The sequence below is a fragment of the Nyctereutes procyonoides genome, unplaced genomic scaffold (genome assembly GCF_905146905.1).
Source record: "Nyctereutes procyonoides isolate TBG_1078 unplaced genomic scaffold, NYPRO_anot_genome, whole genome shotgun sequence".
In the NCBI taxonomy this organism is placed as follows: domain Eukaryota; kingdom Metazoa; phylum Chordata; class Mammalia; order Carnivora; family Canidae; genus Nyctereutes; species Nyctereutes procyonoides.
In genome coordinates this window covers 1,821,531-1,848,026 of record NW_026575030.1, presented here as the reverse complement: position 1 = coordinate 1,848,026, position 26,496 = coordinate 1,821,531, and the positions used below count along the sequence as shown (strand labels likewise).

The 26,496-nt window shown below is 47.8% G+C and overlaps 1 protein-coding gene across 7 annotated transcripts in view; it reads left to right on the top strand.

The window, feature by feature from the left end:
* Positions 1–531: 531 nt before the first annotated feature.
* MGAT5 (alpha-1,6-mannosylglycoprotein 6-beta-N-acetylglucosaminyltransferase) overlaps positions 532–26,496 on the top strand; it is a 336,949-nt gene continuing 310,984 nt past the window's right edge. For all 7 annotated transcript variants that reach the window (XM_055315894.1, XM_055315891.1, XM_055315888.1 and 4 more), the window contains exon 1: positions 532–667. The gene's annotated coding sequence lies outside the window, so the exon portion shown is untranslated. The remainder of the gene's footprint in view (positions 668–26,496) is intronic.

Sequence of the window (26,496 nt, the reverse complement as noted above, 5' to 3'; positions counted from 1 at the left end):
TGGCACACGCCTCCCCCCCCCCCCCCCCGACCTAGCTGGAATATTATTTATGGCCGCGATTAACCTGCCTCCCTTGCTCCCGTCTCCCTCCGGGCTGCGGAATTGAAAGGTTGCTGGCAGCCCTCTCCGGCGGGGTTGAGACTTTGCAGACGGCCCCTGAAGCTGGGGCGTTCCGAATTGGCTGAGCGCTGCGCCTGGGAGGGCGGGGAGTTTGCCGAGCGTCCCCGGCCAGAATCCCTGCCTCCCAGAGCCGCGAGCCCAGAAGCGGGGAGAAGTTGGGGACGTCGGGCTGGGGGGCGTTGGAAGAAACTGCGGACGCGGACAGCCCCCCCCCCCCCGCCGCGCCGCCCACCGCGCGGCCAGGCTGAGCCCGAGGAGCGTCGCCGCCGCGTCCGGGCTGGGAGCGGGCGGACGTGCGCGGCCCCGCCAGGGCTGGGAGTTTGCAGACCGTCCCTGCCGCGGCCGGCTCGGCGGCGGCCCTGCGGCTCCCGCGGCTCCCGCGGCTCCCGCGGCGGCGGCGGCGGCGGCGGCCCCGGGGCGCGATCCAGCCCAGGTAGCCGCGCCGCAGGCTCGGGGCGCCCGAGCCCGTGCCCCGCCGCGTCCCGGGCCCCGCGGGGTCGGCGGCCGGCGGGCGCTCCTGCTGCGGCGGCCGCTGTGCAGCCAGGAGGTGAGAGCCGCGGGTCGGGGCGACCGCGTCGGGCTCGCCATCCCCGCGGGGAGATGCGCGCGGAGGGGACCGCGGGGGGCGGCGCGGGCGGGCGGGCGGGGGCGCCTGCACCGGGGGCGGCGCGGCGGGGGCTGCCGCCTGCGTGGGTGCCCGGGCTGCGGCCGCCCTGCGGGACCCCGGGGCGCCGCGGGGGGCGCGCCCTGACGCCCACCTGCCCGGGGCAGCCGTCCCCGGGGAGGACCGCAGGCCCCCGAGGCCCGGGGGGGGGGCTTGTGGGCTTTTCAGCGGAGCGTCCGGAGGAGGCTTGGGTGGCGCGGACGGGGGCCGAGCCGCGGGCGGAGAGGGGCGCTCGGGCGGCGGAGGAGCCCGGCGGGGTGGCGCTGCGGGCGGGCCGGGCTGGGGTCCCCGCGCCCCGGGCGCGCAGGGCGGGCTCGGCCGCGGGCCGGTGGGAGGGAGAGGACGGGAGGCTGGCCCCGGGCCCAGAAGAGGAGGGATGCGGCGGGCGACGCTCGGGGCTGCGGGCCAGGGAGGCTCGGGGCGGCCCCCCGCCCCCGGGCAGGGCCGTGGGCCCGCGATCGCGCCGGGGCCGCCCCCGGGGGCTGCCGGCCGGGGAGGCTGCGGGGAGCGGAGCCCACACCCGCGCGCTCTCCCCGAGAGCATGCTCAGTGCGGCCCGGGGAACTTCCTGCCGAGTCGCGAGCCGCCCGGCCCCCGCCCCCTGCGGGCCCCCCCCGACCCCCTCCCGGCCGCTCGCGGCCGCTCCGGGAGGGGAGTTGGGGCGGCGGGGCGCGGGGGTGACGGGGGGGCGGGGAGGCGCGGGGGGGCGCGGGGGCGGGGGGGCGCGGCGCCCGCCCTCTTGCCCCGCGTGCCCGTGGCGCCCACCGCCCCCGCGGCCGGGTCCGAGGCCGGGTGGGAGGCCTGGCGGGGCGGCGGGCGCGGGGCGCTGGGGGCGCGGGGGGCGGCGGGGGGCGTGCCGGGGACGTGCCGGGGACGCGGCGCACACCCGCTGGCGCACACAAAGCCGGGATTCGCAGCTCCCGCGCGGGCGCGGGCGGGGGCGGAGGGGCGCGCGCCGTCCGGCCGCGGCGGGGGCACCGGCGAGGAGTCGGGGGAACCGGGCGGGGCCGGCGCTTCCGCGGGCTGCGGGGTCGAGGCCCAGGCCCGGGGCCAGACAGGTCATCCAGACGCGTTAGCACCCGGCTCCGGCCCGGCCAGGGGAGGCTGGGTGCCGAGGGCGCTGCGAAGTTGCGCAGGGAAAGCCGAGGCTTGTGTGGGCTTCGGGTGGGAGGACAGCGGCGCACCTAGAGACGCGCACCCTCGGGTAGGAGCCCCAAGGATCTCGTCCTAAAGAGAGGCCAGTGGGGAGTTGGGGCCTCCCCCCACCTCCCCGTGTCCGTTGTCAGGCCCCGAGGGGCTTGGTTGGTTTTGACTCTGAGAGCATCCCCCCTCCACCCCCAGCCGCCGCCAGCTGTGTCCCCCGCACCTTGAGCCTTGACGCAGGGTCAGAACCACCTCGATTTTGATTCAAGAAATCAAAAGGCAGTTTTTCATGTCAGGCAAACCCATCACAGATCCGTCTTGATAAATGAATTTTCACCCCCCCCCCCCTACCGCCTCCCCACTTCTTCTTTCCTGCAGATCCTTTTTGTTGTTATGTTATTGTTCAGGGCTGAGATTAGCAGCCTTAACTTTGTTTGGCACTGTTAGGGTTAGGGCGCAGCGCCGTTTCCTAGAGGCCTTTCTAGTTTTCTTCAGTTAACCAACTTGCTGCCTGGGCAGCCAGAGTCCAGTGGAGGCGTCCTGAAAAAACAAAGTGACAGAGGGAAGGACCCCTTTTTACCCCTCTTAGGAGCTGGGAGGAAAGGAGAAGGGAGCTCCGGGGCCTACACCTGACTCTAGCAGAGCTGGGTGCCAGAACTTAAGGTCTAGGCTCCACCTTTGTTCCAGCTTGCCTGGGTTTGGATCACTTAGGGCGAGAGTCACTAGGCGAAGGGAGTCTGCAGTGTCCTGGTTTGGTTTGCGGCTTTGCGGGCTTTGCATCTACACAGGCAGCTGCCGCAGGGTGGTGTTAGGGCGGACTGGGGTGGCAGGAGGGCTGGGGGCCGCTGCCCGGATCTGCCAGTGGCATCTGTGCGCTCTAGCCCTGCTGCCAAGTAGCTCATGGGCTTTTTGATCTCAGCAGTGCCCATTTCAAGTGCTTTGTGTTTGAAGTGTGGATACAGTACATATACATGTTCACACATATGTATGTATATATACGTTTTTATAAAGAAGTATGTGCATATGTGATGTTCTTGGGTAGCATCTTGGAGCTGGAAAGGACCTCAGGAGATCATAGGAATTCGAATTTTCTCCCTTCCCATTCAGTTTTCTCAGTTTAAAAATAACTAAAGCAGCCTTCTGCCCAGCTGGCCTCCAAAGCGTGGAAATGCCAGAGTCTCCCTATGATTCTAGCCTGGGGGGTGGGGGAGGCCTTTGGCTCCTTCCCTGAGAAGTGTGGCTCCTCACAATCCTTTTAACACTACCTTTCCAAATGCTCCATGTGGCTTGGGATCTAAGTCATTGCAGGGTCACCCTCAGATTGATTTTGGCAGGAGACACACAGGGACCGGGGCACCCTGCAGAGATGTCCAGAAAACCGCATAGAGCAGTCATCATAAGACTTGCATTGGGAAGTTCCTGTCCTTTCTCACACAGTGGTCATCCAGACAGCCAGTTGCCCTGTTCCTCCCCAAGAGATATAAAAAGTAGCGGGGACTCATTTTATCCCTTCCTTCTTGTGTGTCTTGGCCTCTTGGCTCTAGAAAGGTGGGGTGGTGATGGTGGTGGCAGCGGGGATTTCTGTGTTGATATCGTTATAGTGAATCTCAGGAAAGCATATACTGTCAGGAGCTTTGGCCCCCGGGGGTTTGTTGTGGTGTATGCCAAAGTTTGAAAAAGGGTCCCTGTGGCAGATGAAGGGTTGACAGATAGCTTTGGCTGGCAGAAGATCTGTGTGTTCCAGAATCCAGGTATTTTTAAAAAAGAGAAGAAATAATTTTATATTTGGGGGGAGGATACCTTGTGGGGGAGGGTTGAAAGGTTTGGGTCACAAGTAAATTTGGTGCTTGTCAGCGCAAGTTTTACTAGTGTGCCTTTAAAGTTCCTAAGTGCTTTGAGGCATAGAGTCACTCTTAATAACCGGAAAATGGTTGTACTTTTTAATGTGTTGGAAATTGAGTCAAGATCGCCCCAACCCTTCTTAAAGTTTCTAATCTACGTCCTCTCCCATACTATATGGCATCTTGTTTCAACATCAAAAGTCTGAACACCATGTGACCTCTCTGCCAGCTGCGGGTGTGTTCATTGAGTGTTTGGCAGCCACCACGAGCCATACCCTGTGCCGGTGCTGAGGATAAAGATGTCCTTCTTCAAAATTACCTTTTGAACTTTTAATTTATCTGACCTTCTCTCTCAGTGTGTTGATGCAAGCTAATAGCTCTTGGAAGGTCGCCAAGGTGGGTCCCAGGAGCCTTGATACTCTAACCATGTCCTCTCAGCTGGAAGCGTGGGCACTTGAGCTCTGTTTGCCTACTTGGGCTATTTTATTTGTTTGTTTTTTCAGTGCTACAGTCAAATTCATGTTTCCCCGGCTTTGTCACATCTGGAAAGCTGGAAAGCTATGTGTGCATGAGAGGGGTTGGAAGGATCACTGGATCACTTCAAAATCCCAGCACTCTCTTATCTGAACACATAACCTTCTGGAAAGAGAACAGGAGCCTTCCTGTCAAGGCCTTTTGTACGGCCTGAGAAATCTAGACAGGCAGGGGGGATAAGCTGTCCTGGCTGGCTTTAGGGGAGTTCTCTCTGTGAACTGCACTACCCACCACTGCCATGTTTGTGTTGAGGCCTGCTGGACCTTGGCCCCGGTTGGGGTGGTTGTAGGGGATGGCTAAGAGTATTTCTCTACACTGTTGCCCATGAACTTAGGAGTGGGGTATATCCAGGTGCTTCACTACTTGTACGAGTTAGATACTGGTGTTTGCATTTGATTTATTTTAAAAAAAAAGCCAGCACTTCAAGGTTACCCCTAGACTAGAATAACAGCCTCTCTTTTGCATCCCTCTGTGATTTTTTGTGGCTGGCCCTGGAGGAAATGTGTGCCGCCCACCCACTCCTGTCTCAGCTGCACTCCTTAGTGTTGTAGTTCTGAGCACAGACAGCTTATAAGTCCTGTCACGCTGGTAAGATGCTTTTCATAAGTATCCTACACAGAACAGTCTTCCACTATAAAAATGTTGGATCTCTTTCACGGCTCCGTCCACCCATGGGAATGTGTTGTGTTGGCAATCGTGACAGATATTATGTGTCCTTATGGAGAATGTCAAGAACTGGGCAGGACAATGGAGATGGGATGGAAAGATTTACCTTCTATAATTGACATGATTGCAAATGCTTCCTTCCTATTTCCTTTTCCATTCCCTACCATGGTAAGGTGGACACTGGTCATTACCAGTTTGTATCTTGGGACTCTGAGGTGTTTGCGAGGTTGTGAAACTGTGTGGTCACCCAGAGCTAGCAAGTGGCAGGGCGAGGATGTGAACCCAGGTGGTCTAGGTCCAGAGTCCACACTAGCTGGGTTATGCTTAGTGGAGGCTAGCAGGCTCACCCCGAAGCAGCCAGCACTTTCTTTCCAACCAAAGCCAAGAGGCACCTTAGCCACTCAGGGGTTGATAAGTGGCTCAGGGAGATCCTTCCAGATTCCTTCTCTTTCTAGCCAAGGGCCTGGGCCTGGGGGTGCAGAGAGCGAGAAGGGCTTCCTTGAAGTCTCTTCAGCCAGTGGGCAGCAGTGACAGAGCCAGATTTTCAGGTCTGACCCTTGGTCCCAAAGGAACAATTGATAACAAATGATAACAGTTCTGTGTCTCCTTTGTCTAGAGACATGATTCAGGAAGCAAATGCGCTGGTCATTTGGCGTCTCTCCCTCCTCCTCCTCCTAGAACTTCCTCTGCCTGGGAGCTCGCATCCAACCTCCCCTTAGGATCTGGTGGGGATCCACTTCTTTTCTCCATCCCCAAACAGGAGAATCTGAACGACTACATTAATGCCTTTAAGTGACGTGTCCCCTTCCTCATGTCCTTAAATTTGCCATCTTAAGAATACAGTCTGGGTTGGATTTTCCATTTCACTCTTAAGTTTTCTCTCTTTCTCTTTGTGTCTTTCTGTTTCAGTAAGTGTGCATGTGTGGGTGGGTGCGTGTGTATGTGTGCGTGTGTGGGCTCCTGGCCTTGCTCAGCATCGATTTCCGCTCTACAGGAGCGTGGGGTCAGTAAGGGGTGACCTGGCGGAGGCCTCGGGGCTATTTCTTCACAGTGCCAATAAAGGGCCAGTGAGGACATCCCCACAGTGACAATCCCCACATCAAGTCCCCACATCCCCAGTGTCCGTGGGATCCTGGAAAGATTGCAGAAGATACTTCTCTGACCACGGGGATCACCGTGCTCCGTGGGATCTTCCAGCTGGGTGTTACAGCAAGCACCATTTCCTTTTATTTTATGCCTTACCCACGACCAGGATGGCATCGGGCCTCCTAGGGCGCCTGCCTGTTCCTGATTCTGAACATTTCTGGTTAACAGATAGCCCCTCGCTGCTCACAGAGTTTAAAGTCTGGTCCTAGTGAGGGCCCACACCGAAGAGTTCAGTTCAGTTGGGAGGCAGTATGCGAATGAAGAACACATTAATTCAGCCCATGTGACCACGTTGGGCCTCAGTTCTTATGTTGAAAAGTAAGAGGGGATTGAATGAGCTCCAAAGTTCTGTTCAGTCCTAACGTTGTATAATCCTCTGCATATGGCGAAGGAGGTGTGGAATAAAGAAAGAAGATTCCCTTACTGAATAAAAAAAGATTGAGGAGAAGCTCAAGTTGTTTTTGCTTTTGCTGGTAGGCTCCCTTCGGCAGACAGTTGAAATGCTTACCTAAGAAGAACCAACCCTTTATTATCACGATTCTTTAGGGATGTTTATTCTTGTATATTTAGAAGTAAAAAGCCTTGGTCCTTCTCAGCCTAAAAATAACCCGCTTCCCCTTGTGAAGCTGTGTCTTCCTTTGGGGAATGGAGATCCTGAGAGCAGAAGATGACCAGGCCCCGGAGTAGTGTGGTGCCCTGGCCCGGTGCCCAGGGAATGTGGCTGCGGATTTACCCTGCCACAAACTGGGCCACGGTCTGTGTACACACCTTCGTGACCGCTTCCCTGCGAAACAACTTCGTCGAAAGAACAGGGAGTTTGATATCAATCTCCTTGCAGCTGCTTTTTTTTTTTTCTTCCTTAACCATCTGTTATTTTCAATTCCGATTTTTTTTTTTTTTTTTTTTTATTTACTAGCGCTCATGCCAATGAGTTTTCTAAATGACCGACTCTTTCTCTTACGCATCTTGTTTGGGAGAGCACTGTCTCTGCCTCATGCTAAGTATGATGTTCCTGCGTTCCTTCAGCACATTTCTTAGTATTTCTAATGTGCTTCTGTGGGATCTCCCTTGCCCCCATCTCCTGTAATTTTTCAGAGCCACCGGGGTTAGAGGCAGCACTAAGTGGGGATTTGGAGAGGGAGGGTCTCCAGAGGTGACATTATGTGGGTGATCATTCATCATCCATTATTTAGCACATACAGATCTAATTCTCTCGTGGCTGAATGTTAATCATTGTTCTTCTGTGGATTCACCATTCCTTATGCTTTTTCCCCCCTTCCTGTATTTGCTTTTCTGATGTCCAATAAACTTCAGAAAGGCCCAGTTTTTTCCTAGGTCAGTAAAAAAAAAAAAAAAAAAAACAAAACAAAACAAAAAAAAACCAATACATCTGACCCGAGGGACTTCTCAGAAAGGAGTGTAGAGCTCTAGAAAGCATGTGGAAGCTCCATCACCTGGCACAGAGCCTGTGCACATGGCCAGTCACACGATCAGCGGTACAGCAAGGGCATCATGGGTAAAGTCCCACCATGGCAGGCTGGCCCCTGCAGATAGCTGGCTGTCTTCACGCAGGCCAATTCAATGTTCTAGGATTCCGGTTCCTCATGTGTCAAATGAGGCATCTTTTAGCTTCTCCTACATCTGTGGGATTCTTCTAGTGTGCCTTCTTGGCTGAGTTCAGCCTGCTTATCTAACTCTGCTTTCTTTAATCTGCCCTTCATGTGCTTAAGTATTTTTCTAGTTGTGAGGGCCTGTTTGGTTGTGCTTGTTTATGGTTCTGTCATTTAAATTAATCAGTGGACTTTCTATAGATATCTTTTTCTCCCTTACTGAGAGCATGATTCATGGGCTTATGAACCCAACAAGTTGGGACTCTGTGTGAAATTGTGTGTGTGTGTGTGTGTGTGTGTGTGTGTGTGTGTGTGTGCGCACGCGCGTGCGCGCCCGTGTCTATATACCACTAGGCCATATTGCCTTGTTGTCATATTATCTACAAAAGGAAGTGGGAGTGAGCCAATTAGAGCTGCAGATCTGGTGTAGCCATCAGTTAAAAGAAGTCTCTAGAAAGTTTATGTGGAAAGATTTTGTTAATATGGCTTTTCTGTAGCACATGCTTGTCAGAGTTCTAGCTACAGACGTCTTTGAAGATCGTATGGATGGTAATTTTATTGCACTTTCCTAAGACTGCAATAAAGTGTTTTCCATGATGAATTGCTTATTCTATCATAATGCCTTTTCTCTAATTGCCCCTATCACCCAGAATCAGATGCAGCTTTCCATTTTGGATGCCATGCCTCGTAGTGTTCTCCGAGTTTTAGTTTCTTTCTCCCACTCCAATGGCTTCCAGAAAGACTTTCCTGTTTGCTTCTTCTCAGCCTTCAATATAAAGATTACAAGATTATATACTCCTGTTACTGCTGTGACATATAACCATAAATTTAGTGGCTTAAAGCAATACATATTTATTGTTTTATAATTCTGTGGGTCAGAGATCTAACACAGGCCACTCTGGCTAAGATCAAATGTCCACTCCTTCTGGAAGCTCTAGGGAAGAATCCGATTCCATGCCTTTTTCAGCTTCTAGAGACGGCCCACATTGGTAAGAGTGTGCCCCTTCTTCTACCGTCCAAACTGGTAATGCTGAGCTGACTTCTTGTCCCTCTGCCATCAACCTGGCCCCCTGACTGCAGCTGAGAAAGGTTCTCTGATATCAAGGATCTATGTGATCAGATTGGGCCCACCCGGATAATCCAGGATGATCTCCTCATCTCAAGGTCCTTAATGTAATCCTGTGTGTCCTGTAAGGTAATGTATTCACAGGTTCCAGGGGTTAGGACTTGAACATCTCTGGGGCCATTTTTCTTTGCTCAAAACTCTTTGGAAAGAAATGTTTTTTTACTCTTATGTAGAACTCTATCTTACTGTCATGGAGCTTTAGTGTCATATAGGACGTTGGCCTGGCCCTCATCGTTTTTGAATATATTAAAATGAACTGTTTTCAAAATGGTATTTAGGATTTGAGTCCTGCCGTGGTGGGACATTGAGCTGTGCACGTTTACGTGTTCGGCCTGATGCAGTCCTCAGCGGACCTCCTGCAGTGAGGGAACTGAGGTGCAGAGGGAACTTGCCCAGGGTCGTGAAGCCAGAAGTGCCAGAGACAGGATATAAGAGTGGATCTCACTGATGCCAAAGCCTGGTTTCTTTTTACTTTCTGCCTCAGATGTGATAATGGAAAAACAAAATGAGAAATGGTAATGGGGAAATGTAAAATAATGTCAAATCTCTCTGCTTCTGCCAAGGTGATGACAAACAGTAACTGTGGCCTGTAGTAAACTGATTGCACTAATGGCTGCAATTAATGGCCTCCCTGCAGCTACACTTTTTGCCTTATAACTTTGTAGTCTCCCTCTGTCACCTCCCCCACCGCTGGGATTGGCCCGTGTGACACTTTGGCTAGTGGGATATTAGCAAATTCCCGTAAACAGAGTTTAAGAGAGGCTGTGTGTTTCCAGTTGCCTTTTGCACAGCTGGGCTTGCTGTCTCAGATCCCTGCCACTGCCATGAGAATGCTCCCAGGCTAGCCTAATGGAGAGCTCTGAGAGACACATGGGGATGAGCCAAGTTGTGTCAGCCGAGGCCACCCTAGACCAGCCAGCCTCCTGCTGAACTCTTGGGTGTGTAAGTCTCCTGAGCATGTCTTGCCAAGATCAGTTAAGCCTGTCCTAGATCACCAGAACCACCCAGTGAACCTATGGAGTTGTAGAAACAATTGATGATTGTTGTTCTAAGCCACTGAGTCCTGGGGAGGTTTGTTACATGGCAACTACTAACTGTTACACACCTCATATCAGGTGTTTGAATAGCATAATAAGTATTTTTAGTGTCCTTTTGAAGATCATTTTGGACTGCTCATGTAACTAGTTAATATTCTCTTTAAAAATTTAATGCATTTTGAGGCACCTGGGGTAGCTCAGTCTGTTGAGTGCCTTCCTTCATATCAGGTCATGATCCCAGGATCCTGGGATGGAGCCCTGCATTGGGCTCCGCCTCCTTCTTTCTCTTGTGTGCTCTCTCAAGTAAATAAATAAAATCTTAAAAAAATAATTTAATGCATTTTAAAATATTCTTTTAAGGTTATACTGTAAGCTCAAGAATTTGCCCATTGTACCCTTTTTTCTTTCTTTTCTTTTTTTTTAATATGAATATTTTTTAAATTCTTATCAGTTTAAGTCCAAAGCAGACTTGCCTTTTCTCCTCAAACTATTTGTTAATTTCTAGCACCATGGCTTTGACCCCAAGGTACAGCAAGAAATACATATTAACTCTTTAACTCACATATAAATGTATATAATAGCAAGAGTTTCAAGACACAGGGTCTACCCCTCTACCTCTGATGCCCTCAGATGCTTTCCCTTCTGTTTCATTGACTTAAAAAATGCTGGTCAGGAGTCAGCACTACGGCCTGCTGCTTATTTCGTAAAGTTTTATTAGAACCAGCCACTCCGGGGCAGCCCGGGTGGCACAGCGGTTTAGCGCCACCTTCAGCCCAGGGCCTGATCCTGGACACCGGGATCGAGTCCCAGGTCGGGCTCTCTGCATGGAGCCTGCTTCTCCCTCTGCCTGTGTCTCTGCCTCTCTCTCTCTCTCTCTCTCTGTGTCTCTCATGAATAAATGAATAAATTAAAAAAAAAAAGAACCAGCCACTCCTGTTTGTTCATGGATTGTTTATGGCTGCTTTTAAGCTCCCATGGCAGAGTTGGATAGTTTAGGCCTGCAAAGGCTAAAGTGTTCACACCTGGCTTTTGAAGAAAAAGTTTTCTGACCGCTGCACCGAACTGATTCCATAACCTATCACTTAGTTGCGACCCTCCATTTGGATGACACTGTTCAAGTGACCTTTAGGTCTCTTGATAGTCTTCTGGAAATTACACTAAACAAAGCTGTCACATGTGAAAACTACCCCTTTCCCGTCACCTACTCAGACTCTCTGTTCTATTTACTTAGATTCAACAATTAACGTTTTTGCGATTTAACATCCTACCTGACTGACTTATATAGGACACTTTCCAAGCATTTCTAAAATGTTTCATTTTAAGTAATATTATCTACCCCCCCTTTCAAATTTAAATGAGGCTTTCTTGTGGAAACTAGCTGGAATTAAAATGGACACAGATTCCATTCAAGGACTAGTTATTTATTCATTAGATTGCAGCAGGGCCTTTTTTTGTGTTATAATGGAGTCCATTAGTGCAAGTGGTAGAGAAACAGAGGTAGCTTCTTTTCACCACACCTTACTGGCAGTTGGTCTTTATTACTGCATTTCTGAATTAGGGTGGTATTCGTTCCGAACATAAGAAACTTTAAACACATTAAATCATAGACTTTGGGAGGCTGGAAAGACTTTGGAAAACATTATTTTTTCATTCAGATCCCAGTTAGGCCCTTAAAGGCCAAATTTTTCTGACACCTAAATTTTCCAAGCCTGTCAAGGAAGGACGACGATGTTATTTATGTTGTTTGGCTAATGAGATTGATGGAAAGGAGCTGAGGCAGAAAAGGCTTCAGAATGACCTGGATATATCTTTCTAGAATCTGTAATACCAGGTAAAGAATGGTCACTGACTCATTTGTTTATTGGAAGTGAGAAAGAAATCAAAATAAATGAGCTTCAGCTATAGCCTAGAGAGTAGGTAAAATCTGAGAAATGACCCCTAAATAAGGTAGCTTCTTTGATGCTAGAATAGATTCTTCTGGGTATTTTTTAAGGTTTTATTTATCTGAGAGAAAGAGAGAGAGAGAGAGAGAGAAGGAGAGAGAGAGAAAGCGTAGAAGTAGAGGGAGCAGCAGAGGGAGAGGGAGAAGCAGGCTTCCCACTGAGCAGGGAGCCCAATGCAGGGCTGATCCAGGACCCTAGATCCTGACCTGTGCTGAAGGCAGATGCTTAATGGACGGAGCCGCCCAGGCGCCCCCTGAGTATTTTTGATCTTAGCTGCCTCCCCTTAGTTCAGGCAGGTGGTTGGACTGTTCTGAGTGCTAGCAATAGAAACCTGATGGAGCTTGCTTCAGTAAAAGTGGAGAATTCACATTAGGGCCCCAGGAGCCGGAGCCCGGAGCCTCCAGCAGGATGGGCTCTCAAGGCTCTGGGAACTCCAGGAACCGCCTTTCCTTCCTCTCTGAGTCCTCTGCTGGGTTGGTTAATTCTACTACCCATGTCTTGTGCCCCCCCCTTTTTTTTCCCAAGGGCAGGACCCTGGATAACTCTAGCTACTGGGGAAGTCTCCCAGGAAGACTAATCTTTCTTGTAACACCAATTCCAGTTTCCTGGGAAGTATCTCCTCAGTGGCCCAGCTTGACCTGACCCAGAGGTGGGCATAGCTAGGAATTGCATTTTGGATTTTGGCTAGCTCCAGGGAGTTTTATGGGTTTTTTTTTTTTTTTTTTTTTTAGAAATCTGTGGGGAAGTTTTGGTTGTTAATGATTGAGACCAGGGATGCTACCCATCTGTGGCGGGTAGAATAGTTTTGTTTTTTAAGACTTTATTTATTAGAGAGAGAGAGCGAGAGCACTATGCAGGAGCATGAGCAGGGGATGGGGCAGGTGGAAAGGGAGAAGCAGACGCTCTGCTGAGCAGGGAGCCCAACTTGGGGCTTCATTCCAGGACCCTGGGATCATGATCTGAGCCACTGAGGCACCCCTAGAACAGCCTTATCCTCTGAAATGTATCCCATGCCCCACTTGGAGGTAATCACAGACAACAAAACCTGTTTACCGCCTTAACCTAGAGGCCCTGCCTTACATGTACAAAGAACATTTTTTATGTTTTAGGTAAGCATTGACTTTCTCAGCTGACGAAGAAAGATTGTGCTTTGTTTCATCGGGAAATACACCAAGAGATGTTTGCCATTTTGGAAGATCACACCACCCCTGGCATCACCACGTCACCAGGTTCAGTCCTCATTTGTAGCCGACCCATTTTCTGATGTTTACACCAGAACACAAGCAACTAATAACCCCATTATGCCTCCTAGATTGGTCTCACCCAACTATTTGCATATTGAAATACCTGTTAGGTTTAGGATTATTTTCCTTTTATTCTCATTTATATTATTCTTAGGGCAACAAGTAGATATGTTTGAAATTGTGTTTAGGGGGGTTATCTAAGAAGTTGATTTGAGGCAATAGAAGGGTATTAGAAGTTTGCTATATATAAGCTGGGAGCTTCAGGGCTGATAGAGGTTAGAACACTGCATTAGGAGAAGTGATTTTGTAAAGTTATTTTTTCTTCTAGCCTAATGATCCAACTGAATTAAATACTCTTAACACTGACCATTTAGAAAATAAGAAAACTGTCTCATGCATTTTGTGCAGCCGACTGTGAAAAAAGGAATAGACATGTTGGCCCCATCCAGCTCCTCCCTGTGGATGGTGGACTCTCCATGGTGCATACTGCCCACCCTCCCCTATATGTGGTTTCTGGCTCCTGCCGATCCAGGGCTCGGTTGTGGGCCTTCTCATCATTCTCTCCCGTGGAAGAGCCATAGGAGTAGAGAATGAAATCAGATTATCACATGAGTTTCATATAAACTACTGCAGACCGCACTGTCAGGCTTCAAGCTCAAGCTGTGAGCTTGCACGGGAAATTCTACACCTTGATTTTCACTAACCTTAGTGTTGAGCAATTCTTATCTTTTGAATGTTGGCCAAAAATCACATTAATATTAGTATTGTCTGTGACTATTTCACCAGTAGAAATCCAATATTTTCATATCACATTATAGATGTCTGACAGATATCTTGAAATATCAATACTTTAAAATGGTGGTGATGATTACACCTGCTGCTAGATAGTGTTATTTCACACATTAATAAACAAGCATATGTGTAGTTATATCACAATTTAAAAGATAATTTGGTAACTGTGCCTAAATATAACTAACTTCCTCCATAATCCTATGTATTTCATTTTATGTATTTGAAAAATTCACAGGAAGGGGTCTGTGGTCCTTCCCAGTCTGCCGAGGGGTTGGCGGTACAGAAATCACAGCATTGAGTGCTGCACACCCCATCTCTCCCCTATCTCTTCTGTTTGTTGAGAGTTAACCTCTTTGTAACCCAGCCTTTCCCCAAAACTGCCAGATCCGGGTGTGGAAGGGGTGTGGGTTTATCCCCAATTGGCTTATTTTCTTCTCAGACCGGAACTGGTCAAAGAATTGAGCTTGATTCACCCTCGGCTCATTCTTTTATCAGACATGAGGAGGCAAGTTTGTCAGAATATTCCTCCGGCAAGGCTGTATTGATCAGTACAAGGTACATGATGCATTTAAAGCCAAAACATACTGATTATCTGAATCCTAAACAGAAGTGTGATTTCTGGTTCAGTTTTTCAAGTGGAGAAAAACCACGGACATTCCATTCCGCAAGACTATTCCCTATATACATACCAACTTCTGTTTTCCTCTTTGTATGCTTCAGAGTTGCATAATCACAACCAACTCTAAAAAATACCCCATTGCTTGAGAAATATGTTGCACAAATGGCTACCAGGGGTGTTCTGCTACCATCTGGCTTGTGGGGGAAGGGCATTTCCTAGAAGTTAGCGTTTGGGTGGAGGTAGACAGCTCTGTAGGTGTCTGGTTGCCACCTTGCCACCCAATGAGTCCAGCCTGAAGGGTGCTGTGCTGCAGCTATGACTGGATTCCTGGGAAGGGCCTCAACTTTTTTTCTCTTTCTGGAAACTTCTCCTAATAGGAAATGACTTTGCCACAGAAGAGCCCACACTGCGCTGTTCCTTGCTGTCCTCCAGACACGGAGTCATTGTGCTGCCATGTGCATCTTTTTCCTCTCACAGCTTCTAAATCTATATTTAGAGCATGAAAATGCTGAACATTTCTTCTCTAATTTTTTAGAAGTTGAGCACAGGGAGGGTTCTTCACTCATTCAACATTAGTATCTTGGACAGCCATATTAAATAATAATGGGAATATTTTTTATGCTTTGTTTCAAAAAATATGCTGAAGATTAGAATTGTGTAGTTTCAAATTTTTAACCCTTATTTTTACATGGGTTATTGATCAAATTTCTCATTGAGTAAAAGCCACCCCCCCCCCCCCCCGGTCAGGAAGTAGGAGCAGCCCCATTATGTGGTATTGTTACAGCTTATGTCAGACTAAAGAGGACATACATGTATTTAATAAGCTTATTACTGAAATGACAGCATCTCTGTCTTTGTAAAATGGAACAGCAAGATTCTGTTGATCGTGAGTTACCTATTGTCCTTAGAGATTTATGTGCCAGATTGTGGGTACCACTTGGCCTACTTTTTTTTTTTTTTAAGTTTTAAGTATGTTTTTTTCTATGTATAGCCTGTTTATTATGATTTTATCTTAATTCCAATGTAATTAACATGCAGCATTCTATTAGTTTCAGGTGTACAGTATAGTGATCGAACAATTCTGTCCATTATTCAGTGCTCGCACTAGAAGTTTACTCTTTAATCCCCATCACCTGTTTTCACTCAGCCCTCACCCACCTCCCCTCTGGTAACCATGAGTGTGTTCTCTAGAGTTAAGAGTCTGTTTTTTGGGCAGCCCGGGTGGCCCAGTGGTTTAGCGTCTGCCTTCAGCTCGGGGCCTGATGCTGGAGACTCAGGATCGAGTCCCACATCAGGCTCCCTGCATGGAGTCTGTGTCTCTCATGAATAAATAAATAAAATTTTTTTAAAAAGTCTGTTTTTTTGGTTCATCTCTTTTTTTTTCCTCGTTTGTTTCTTAAATTCCACATATAAATGATATCATGTGGTATTTGTCTCTGACTGACTTTCTTCACTTTGCATTGTACCTTCCATCACTTGGCCTGATTTTCAAAGTGAGATACCTCACATCCTTTTAGCAAGGAAGTGTCCTATCATTGGATCCATAAGGCCGTGTGTATTTTGGGGAAAAAACTTGAGAAAGCAAGAAATTCACCAACTTCATTGGCTGAGGGTTGGTGAATTTGCTCAGTTTGGAGACTCTTCCCTCTCCTCCATTTTGAGCCACCTTTCTTGGTCTTTTTTTTTTTTTTTTAAGATTTTATTTATTTATTCATGAGACACACACACACACACAGAGAGAGAGAGAGAGAGAGAGAGAGGCAGAGACACAGGCAGAGGGGATGCAGGCTCCTCGCAGGGAGGAGACCCCAGACCCTGGGATCACGCCCTGGGCCGAAGACCAGATGCTCAACCGCTGAGCCATCCAGGCGTCCCTTGGTCTGTTTTTCATAGAGGTTTGGTGTGGAATGAATTTTGATCTTAATCCTACCTTTGTGGAGGGAGTAAACAACATGCAGAAAATCTGGAGGATAAGCATTTAAATATCCGTGAGTGATTCATCTCCTGGTTGGGTGGACAACAGAGTTAATTGTGCAGCTGCTAGAAACAGATCCCGTTCCCATTTTAGAGACCTTATCACGATGGAAAGTGGAAAATACAAGTGCTGTCCTCCAACTGACAATTGAAAGGTGAGGACCTCACCTGCAGAGTAATGCTTTTTTCCCCAAAAGTGGACCTCTTGGGCATGTAGCTGGTGTTCAGGGGAATACAGGGCACTTCTGGGAACCAAGCCTGGGGCCCATTGTCTAATTTCATGCTGATGACAGCCCTGTAAATTAGATTCCCTTGTTTTCATTGAACACATATGAAACTGAGATTTGGCAAAGTTAACTTTTTTATCTGCGGTGACTCACATAATCATAAGGTGCCCATATAATTTTATCACCCAAACTTGAACACTTGAGAGTAAAAGGGGATGCTGGTAATGATTATGCTATGATAATAGGCATCGATGGTACGTATGGTTCCCTTGCTAATAGGGTGCAGTTTGGGGGTGTAATTCAGGTCCCTGGTTCCAAAGCCTGCCTGTTCTCCATCAGATGTATTAGATCACGCTATCTCATCCACAGATGAATTGGTAAGGCACACGCTGAGTAACCTTCTGAAGCTGAGTTCTGTCGTAGATATGGAGCCAAGGAGAAATGCCTCTGAGGCTAGGTAAAAGTTCCCTTTGGCAAGAGAAATGTCTAGTAGGGATGTTCTTTCATATAAAGATGTAGAAAGGGTTTTTTTGGGGAAGGCAGATGGCTTTTCTCTTCCTAAAAAGTGGTTTTCCATTTTTCTTTTAAAAGAATGGGCCTGCTTTAGCATTTACAAGAAAGATAAAGTGAGACTCATAAAATCTCATATCCAGGGCAAACATCTTCATAGCCAGTAGCTGGTATGATACAGAGTGATATAGTAGATTCTTCTATAGTAAGGTGTGTAGATGAAATTTACTACTCCTGTTTTTAGCACTCTATCCGCAACTCTTATTATCAAGGCAGATTTGTGTGGTGTATTCATTACTGTGAGATGTTAAAATGAAATCCCAGCACCTGAATAGATACCACTGGCAGCATTGGACACTCTGGCTTGTTGAGGAGCCTCTGTGCCTCCGTGAGCCTCAGACACACACGTGTGAACACACTCAGCAGAGGTGCAGACATGAAGATAAATGAAGCTCAAGGTACTTATAACTGATATTACAGCCCAACCATGAAAAGTAATAAAGAACATCACATAGCTCTCCAGGATTTATTTGTTCCCGGTGTCATGTTCTCTTGCTGCCTTCTAGGCCCGTTGAGGTGTGAAAGCAAAAGTTTCCTAACAGAGCAGTTCTGTGAACGCCACAGCCTCTAAAAAAGTCCTGCTGGATTGCCATTCATCATCAAGTCAGCAGTGCCAAAGACTGATGTGCCACTCAAAGGCACTGCTGGAAACATAGAGCACGCAGGCGGATGGGTGAGAGTTACATGTTTGGTTGGACATTTGGAATTGGACTTTCAATTGCAAGCTGTTACGTGGCCTGCCTTCTACACCTACGTGCCTGGGGGCTCTGCCTTCTGGACCTTGGGACACCCCAAAAAGACAGTCTCCAAGTGAGAAAAATGAAACTTTCTGGTGACAAAGCCTTCCACCATCAGGAATAACCAGTGGGACCAGGAGAGAGACCTGCTCCTGTGATTTGTCTAAGCTGCTCCCTAAAGAATGCAACCATGTCCGGATAGTCTTTTGAATATCCAGACCATAAGCACCATAGGCCATAAGACAGAAGAAGAAAACAGGGGAAATGTGAGAAGGGGCAGCAGGGGGGTAAATGCAGTGGCCTAGGTAGCAAGCAGCAGCCTGTCTGCTGTGGAAAAGGGCAGACCGTAGAAGATGCAGAACAGCTGTGCTGACTCGGGTAACAAGGGTCTTCTTGGAATGGGGCAGGAAACATCAGCTGGGAAGTCAATGGTCTGGGGGCTCATGCTTTCCCTGCCACTAACCAGCTTCGTGAGCCCTCGCCTTTCCTGCAAAAGTGGGTGACTTGGGTCAGATGCGCTCCAGTGTGACATTTGGCTCTATAAGTCTTTGATGCTCAGCCACTGAAGTATCTTTGTCGGGCTCAGTAAACGTTTACTGAGAACTTCTCTCTCAGGCATAGGTATACAGAGGTGAATGCAGCACCTGACCCTTTGTCTAGGATGGGACCTGTCATAAACACTCCCACTGGTCCAATAGTAATAGGAACAACTGAGTCTTACAAGTGTTTATTATGTGCCAGGGAGCTGTGGGTGCTTCCCATTGACTTGTATCTATTAGCTCTTTTGATCCTCCCAACAACCTTGTGAAGTAGGTATGACTGTCCTAGGTTTAGAGACTAAGAAACGAAGGTACAGAGAGGTGAAGTAATTTGTCCCAGGTTGTAAAGCTAATGAGTATTTGAACCGAGGGAGCCTGGCTCTAGAGCCCACACTGTGCTGCACCTGTGCACGTGCACGCACGTGTGTGTATGTGTGTGTGTGTGTAGGGGGGGCTGCTGTACCTTCTTGTTGTCTCCCTTGCTGGACCGTCAGCTACTTGGAAGTAGCAACCATGTTCACTTTGTTAACTTGTATTCCTAATGCCTGGCCCAGTGCAGGCTCTGGGGCATTTTTGTTAAATGGGTGGGTGGGGGATCCCTGGGTGGCGCAGCGGTTTGGCGCCTGCCTTTGGCCCAGGGCGCGATCCTCGAGACCCGGGATCGAATCCCACGTCGGGCTCCCGGTGCATGGAGCCTGCTTCTCCCTCTGCCTGTGTCTCTGCCTCTCACTCTCTCTCTCTGTGTGACTATCATAAATAAATAAAAATTTATAAAAAAAAAATGGGTGGGTGGGTGGGTGGACGGACACATGAGCTAAAGAGGGTCTTCAGGGAGTCTAAAGAAGACGATCCACAAGCATCTAATAGTTGTCACTGTCAGGCAGGAAGGGTCTTAGTCTAATCTGGGGCATCAGGGAACATTTCCTTCTGGGCAATAATACGTGAGCTGAGCCTTGAAAGATTTGCAGAATTTGGGAGAATCTGGTGGGAAAGGCATGTGAAGTGGAGAGGTTAGGTGGGAGAACTCTAGCATTGCCTCAGAGGTCAACTATTTCCGGAGCACAGAGGGCAAGGCAGGGACTGTTGGAGATGGGGCCAGGTCAGGAAATCTGTCCTGGAAGGCTATGGGGCTGAGAACTGTGGAGAGCTCCTATGAAGGTTTGAGCAAAGGTGTGACATGGGCAACATTTTTTTTTTTTTTCCAGGAGATGGTGAGTTTTACTGTCTTGTATGGATAGAGGTTTGATTTGCTCTCGAATGTTCCAGGGTGGAGTGACTAGGAGAAAGCACAGGATGCAGAGGTCTATTCGGTGTAATCTCCCTCGTTCTCATCTTCACCATCAATGGAGAGAGCAGCATACTTGCTTGCAGAACTGAACTTGGAAGCTGGATTTTCTTCAGGTTTCTTTGGCTCAGGTGCAGATCGGGAGTTTTGATCCTTTTTGCCGTCTTTCCTATCCGGCTCCTTCCAGTGGTCTTTGTTCCCTCCATCTCCTGGACCACGGCTGGAGTTCCCACTGAGGCCTTTTGGGACACTCACCCCATCTACTTTGGATTTCAGATGGGGTGTTCTGGCTGCTGTGTGAAGGGTGGCAGGAACAGGGATGAAATTGGGGCAGGGGAGGATCTACGACAGTGGTCCCAGTAAGAGATCATGGGAACTTGAAGTGGAGGTGGGGGGAAGGGAGGCCAGACCGCAGGAGGAGGGCATGTGGGGAGGGTGACCCTTCACTTTGGACATGTTGCATGCAAGGCATCCTCGGGCTGCGGCTGGACTGTTCAGGTACTTCCACAGTAGTGCAAAACTGGCCTGAGTCCGGGAGGCTGAAGACGGCGGTCAGTGTGGGTTTGGGCATTGCCCACGCCAGGTGGTGGTTAAAGCCAAGAGCATGGGTCATATCCCCTGGAAACACTGGTTACCGGGGGAGAGCTGAGCCCTGGAAGCTGAGCCCAAAGGAAACCCTGTGGGAATATCTAGAGAGGCTTGGTCCTGCTGGAGCAGAACATGAGTTTTAGGACGTGGATGATCCTCACTGTAGTGATAACATTTTTTTTTTTTTTTTTGAGCCTTCCCCGTGTGTCTGACACAGGTACGAGCACTTTGGGCACTTTTACTTATTCTTCATAAAAGCCTGTGACTTAAGTGTTCCTCTGACTCCCTGAGGAAAAGCAGGCTCAGGGAGGTTAACTCATGGTTACCCAAGGCCACACCGCACTCTGTGGCCAGAGAACCCTGGTGAGGATGAGGCCTCCTCAAGAGTTTTTAATGTGTTTGTCAATGTGAGAAATCTCCAAAGGCCTTTGCAGATTCCATCAAAAGAATCCAGAGGCTGAGGAGAGAGAGGGAATAGGAGCTGCCTTGGGGGCTGGAGGAGGCAGGGTCAAGGTGGATGTTTGTTTTGGGTTTTAAAGAATGAGAGAAAGAGCCTGCTGGGAAGGGTATTTTGAAGATAAAGGTAGGGGCTGGCCTGGGGTCCCAGGACCTGTAGCTCAGGTGACTGATCTTTACCCTCAGATGGAGAGAAGAGGTCTGGGGGGTGGGGGGAAGGGGAGGGAAGGAGTAAGTGGAGGGGGAGGCAGTGGCCAGAGGGAAGAAGCCAGGAAGAGCAGAGGTGCTGTCAGAATCTGAGGGGAGTAGGATTCCATGGACAGGAAAGGCCCAGGAGGGGTAAATGCCCCCAGACAGAAGGCAGGTTAGTAGCTTTCGGGAGCCAGGACAGGGGGAACTAGGGAGTAATAACTTAATGGGCTCAGGGTTTCTCTTTGAGATGATAATGTTTTGGAACCTGACAGAGGTGGAGGTTGCACAACGTCATGAAAGTACTAAATGCCACTGAATTCTATATCCTTAGGGATAAATTCAATGATATATGATTTTCAGCTCAATAAAAAAAAAAAAAAAAGGAAAGGCAAGAGGTAGGAAGGAAGTGCAGCGGGTCACATCCGATGACCAAGATTTTCTGGCCCCTGCCTGCACCCTGTTCTGTACATAACGGCTCTACTTTCATTGACTCCTAGCAGTGGACCTCGTTTTGTTTATTAGAATGTGCTAGAATGCAAGCGCTGCTGTGAGATTCATTCAGCCCTGCCTCTAGTACCGGAAGGGCACCCAGTGGAATGAAGGTGAAGGCCACTGGGCTCCAGGTGGCCGTGATGTTTGCAAGCCCAGGGCAGTGATTTCCAAAATCCGGTACTCAGGATAAACCTTGTAGTATGGGAAGAAAATGTGAGCACTCTAATTTATATATTTTTTCATTACAATTAACGACTGAGGGGATCCCTGGGTGGCTCAGCAGTTTAGCGCCTGCCTTTGGCCCAGGGCGCGATCCTGGAGTCCCGGGATCGAGTCCCACGTCGGGCTCCCGGCATGGAGCCCGCTTCTCCCTCCTCCTGTGTCTCTGCCTCTCTCTCTCTCTTTCTCTGTCTATCATAAATAAATCAATCTTAAAAAAATAAATAAATAAAATTAACGACAGATGTTTTAGTAACAGATACATGTTGATTATTTTAAAATAAGGTAACATATCTTAGGGGCACATGCTCACATTTTACTAATGGAATGTATGACCAAAGTATTTATGAAGCATATTGCGAAGACTACTGGTTTGGGAAGTTGGGCAGGTCCTTGGATGGCCATGTTTGGGGGTGAAGTCATATGAAAGACCAGGTTACATGACTTGCTGAAACAGAAGCCCTGTCTTCTGTGTCTCTGTCACCATTTCCTGATTGACCAACTAAGAGTGCCTACCAGAAAGGGCCTAAGGTCTCCCTGGCTTTTTGCGAACCCATTATGTGTTATAGACCACCTTTCTTAAGTGACCACAAGCTATTTGCTCAGTATTCGTTGTAGATCTTGAATACTCACCAACTTCAATAGTTTCTAGAAATCATTTCCACCTTTGGATCCTGCTTTTATTTATTTATTTTTTTGGTTTTGAAAATTGGGCCTTTTTTTCCCCTTTGGACTTCCTGGATATTCACTGATGTTCCCCGCTTCTGACTTCCTGGATATTCACTGATGTTCCCCGCTTTCCCCAAGAGATTATGGCTTAGGAACGTTTTCTTTTTCGGGGTGCAGGGGGAGAGGTGGGAACCTGAGACACCATTTTCCTTAACCTTGAAGTTTTTTAAAATTTATTTTTATTTATTTTTTAACCTTGAAGTTTGAGCTGAAATTAACTCACACGATCTGAGGAGTTGAGGGGAGGCAGGGCAGGGAGGAAGAGTCTGGTCTTGAACCAAGGTGATCTGGCTGCCAATTCTGACTCTGTTGTTCTGAGCTGTGCACTTCTGAGCAAGTTGCTTAACCTCTCTAACATCTGTTTCATTTTAGAATTGGAGAAGTGATTATCAATCTGTTAGGTTTGGGGAAAAATTAAAGGAGTTAAGGATAGATGTGGAAGTCCCTTAACTTGCTGGGACTCAATAAATGCCAGTTCTTTCTCCTCCTTGACCCCCATCCCCATCCCCACCTCCAGTTTTCTCCTATGCTTGCCTCACATAGATTTCCACCCTGATGACAGATAAGGAAAAACAAAAGGGTATCTTGCTGAGACTTCCTCTTGGGCTGGCTTAAAGGTGCCCATGATGTTGGAGAGCCAGTGTTTTGCTCCTGAGCTCTGGTGTGTTCCTTGCCCCAGCCCTTATTCGGTTTCAAGGAGAGCTTGGGGCATCATCCTGAGCTCTGTTATGGTGCTTGGCTAATGTTGAAACAACTTATTAATTATGAACCTGCCCCACCTCATGAAATGCCTTCACAAGGAACTGATTTCATAGGGGGCAGAAAACAAAATAATGCTAGCCCCCTACCCCCAACCCCATTTCAGATATTAAAGGAAATGAGTTCGGAGAACATTTTGAATCAAAATGTTTGCATAGCATCATTTCAAATGCCCTCTTGAAGGTTTGGAAGAGGACCTTTCTCTTTGAAGACAGTGGGGGTGTTGGTGGCCTGGAGACCCTCCCCAGCCTGTTTGGGACATGATGTAGCCAGGCCCTGGGAGTGCTGGGTGCCTGCCCTCACAGCTGGGTCTCTCTCACCTCTGGGTGCTGGCCAGCCACATGCCTGCATGCTGGTCCTGACTGTGCTTTTATTTGGAGTATTGTTAATACTTTATGAATGGAAGAAGAATAGAAGTTTAAAAATCATTCTGGAGTCCTTAGAAATGTGGTTGTGAAGAAAAATAGGCCTGTGAGCTGCTTTAGCTCAGGCTCTTGCTAGAATAAGTGGGTGTGATGGTCCCTCCCCACACCAGGAAAATAGTTTATTGTTTAGTTAAAAATAACTACCTTTTCAACACAGATGTTAATGTATTTGGCCCCCCCCCCCAGAGTGATAACATTAGGCTCTGTTTTGAAATTCGTAGTCACTTTATTTTTGTATTAGTAAGATGAGATAAGAGTACAGCATGCTTGTGAGCATCAGAACTAAGTCCAGAAGAGAGCCTAGCACTGTACCTGAAGTATAATGGTCATTCAATACACAGTTAATGGTATTTTAAATTCAGGTTAAAGAAAAAAAGCATTCTGGTTCTATGCAGACAGCATAGCAACGTATGAAAAGGAACCAATTGATTAAACACTTAGAAAGTTTCAAGAAACCTCCTTTTAAATCCCAAGATATTGGCATTCATGTGATGGATGCTTGAGGAAGATAAAACAGTTAGATCTTTTTAGTAGAAGAAACAGAGATCCTTTCACAGGAAGAGGTACTTGAAAAATATTGCTGTAATTAAAATATATAGTGTAGTCAGTTTTTAGGAAATGTACAATTTTCATGGCTTGAATGAGACCAACAGAGTTGCAGAAAAAAAAAAAAAAGGAACAGCCTTTAACAGCCTTTTTTCTTCTTTCCCCCTTTTTTTTTTTTTTAAGATTTTATTTATTTATTCATGAGAGACACAGAGAGAGAGGCAGAGACACAGGCAGAGGGAGGAGCAGGCTCCATGCAGGGAGCCCGATGTGGGACTCCATCAGGATCCCGGGATCACTCCCTGAGCCAAAGGCAGATTCTCAACCACTGAGCCACCCAGGCATCCCTTTTTCTTCTTTTCTGTTTTGAGATCTTTTACCTGATAGTAGAACTGATGTTGGGATGAAGGGGTCCTGGAACTCTGTGTTCTAACAGCTACTCCCCTCCTCCCTCTATTCCTTGGAATCTGTGAGCTTGAGCATGAAACACATTCCATCTCTAGGCACAATGAAGCTAACTGGAATTCAGCGTATTCTTCACTTGTGAACATAGGCAAAAACACCAAAGTTGTATTAGAAGTGCCCCGACCTCGTCACCAGTAAGTCTACATCACATTTCAGTGGTTGCTGATATCCTCAAATAGTATTTACACTCATCACTACTTCGAAATGGTGATGGATAATGGAGCTACTTTTAGATCTTGCTGCTTGGCGTCTTGATAAAGAGCACCCATTCTTGTATCACAGTTAAAAAAAAATACTGTGGGGGCACCTGGATGGCTCAGTCCATTAAAGTGTAAGACTCTTGGTTTTGGCTTGGGTTGTAGTCTCATGGGTGGTGGGATGGAGCCCAATAGGAGGCTCCATGCTTGGCAGCAGGGAGTCGGCTGGAAAGATTCTCTCCTTCTGTCCCTCCTCCCCCAATAAATAAATAAATCTTTAAAAAATATTGTGGTAACTAAATCTAAATATAATTTGTTTACTTGGGAATTCCTTGAATTTTATTTTATGCATTTGAAAACGTTATTTGGAGGAGATGTCCAGAGGCTACACCTGTGTGCCAGTGGGGTCCATGGCATACAAAAAGTTAAGACCCTCCTCTTCTCTTGGGCTTTAAATTTTATCCTAACAGACTGGGACTGAGGGAGTGGCTCTCTGCAGCCCTGCCTGCCCATTAGAATCGCCTGTTGATTCCCAGTGCCCGGACCATAGCCCAGACCAATTAAATTTGAACTTCTGGAGATGGGACCTTAATGATTGGTTGAGGTTGAGAACCATTGGTCTGTATGTTCAGATAAACCACCCTACTTCCCTCTTGCCTTCCTTTCTCATTCTTTAAGTAAGAAATTGAGTTTCATGCTTGTGGTAGAAAATTCGAACAGTATAGAAGAACGGAGCTCTCCTACCTTTCTAGAGAGAACTGTTGCTAACAATTTTTGTGCGTAAACAGTCATTATAGATCCATACATCCACAAGTACATCCTCAGTGGATTGTATGTGCGTGTTCCACCCTACGAACCTACTTTATACTTTTTTTTTTTCCACTCATATCATAGAAAGCTATCATTACAATTTCTGAGCTAAGTTGGTCCTTGAGATTAAAATTCTCTTTCTTGGGTGTTTTTGATTTGCCAGAAACTAGGGAGCCTGATCCCTGTAGGCCCAGCTCAGAAGTCATTTGGAGACCGTGAATCTTCATATCCTTCTTTTAAGAGCTAGTGCAGTGGAGAGGAAAGAACAGCATTGGGGTCAGGCCCATCTGGGGTGCAGGACTCAGGGCATATTGCTTATCCGTGTCAACTTCTTTGAATCTGTGTGCTTATCTGTCACTTGGAGACAAAGAATGCCTACTCACAAGGCTCTTGTGAAATGTGTCCAAGGTCGGTGGCTATTATTGTCCTCTTTGCAGATTATATTCCCCAAAGGAGTTTGAAATGTTCCTTGGGCTCCTTAGAGTTCTTTTTCCTATTAGCATGCAGGTAGCAAAAAGCACAGAGTAAGTGAAAAAAAAAAAAAAAAGAAAAGAAAAGAAAAGAAAAGAAAAATCCCTGTGTAGCTACTACAGATGGAGTAAAGGCCGTACACCCATATCTCAGGATTGCTATCCGCTGGCTGGATTAGGGCCATGGGTTCAAGGCCACACTGATGATGAATTAGTCTTATCAGCTCTTAGCCTGGTATATGTACCAGGTTAACAAACTCTTAGAAAGGCCCCCACAGGCTTATTGACCCACATCTTTGCATTTCATCTTACTTGCAGAAGCAATTATGTTT